This window comes from Halyomorpha halys, unplaced genomic scaffold (assembly GCF_000696795.3).
Source record: "Halyomorpha halys isolate HHAL.00 unplaced genomic scaffold, Hhal_1.1 Scaffold274.1, whole genome shotgun sequence".
NCBI lineage: Eukaryota > Metazoa > Arthropoda > Insecta > Hemiptera > Pentatomidae > Halyomorpha > Halyomorpha halys.
Window position 1 is genome coordinate 35,017 of NW_027104649.1, and position 820 is coordinate 35,836.

Genomic DNA, 820 nt, shown 5'->3' on the forward strand with positions numbered 1-820 from the left:
GTACAGTTGTAAATTACAATAAATAAATAATTAAAAAAAAAAAAAAAAGGTTATGTACAATTTGTTTTTCAAAGAAAGAATTGCTTACAACTTCTCTGTATATTTATTCTTATATTTTGTCACTTCTTATAATGTTTTTATAATTTTTTCATTCAGTCCTGACGAAGCTCTGAAAAGTGGGGCGAAACGTTGGTCAACATTAAACAGTTTTTTTTTTTCTACTATTAGTACAAGAGCCCAAGATGATAAAAAAGTCAGTTCTTTCACCCCAATTTTAGATTACTTTAGTGAAAAATATGTATAATTACTAGTAAAAACTGATGAGCCTGCCAAGTATACGTAGGGGGAATAAAAAATTGTGGCTGTTTGGAGCTCTATATCTTAAAAACTACCAACAACAATAGAAAACCTAAAAGAACATCATTTAAAATAGAGTAAATTTGCTAAAATATGAGCTGTGATAGAGTTATTTACGTTCAATAGTTCTTGAGATATAGCTTTTTAAAATGTAAAATTTCTTTAAAATGTTGTACAGAACGTACTGCAAGATCAGTAGTCACTGAATTTATTTTGAGAAATTATATAACAAAAACGATTCGACGTACAGATGTCTATTAGCACTCAAATTAAAGCTAGTTTAATGAACTATATAGTAGTTAATGATGTTTATCTTCGTAGGAATTGTAGTTTTCATGAAATATGCTAAAATAAATTGATTTATTTTCATGAGTCAAATTTATATTCATATGTGAATATCATAAAAATTACTAGCCCTTCCAAGATATGTGTCATAAACCACTTTATAGTAAGTTAAATTTCC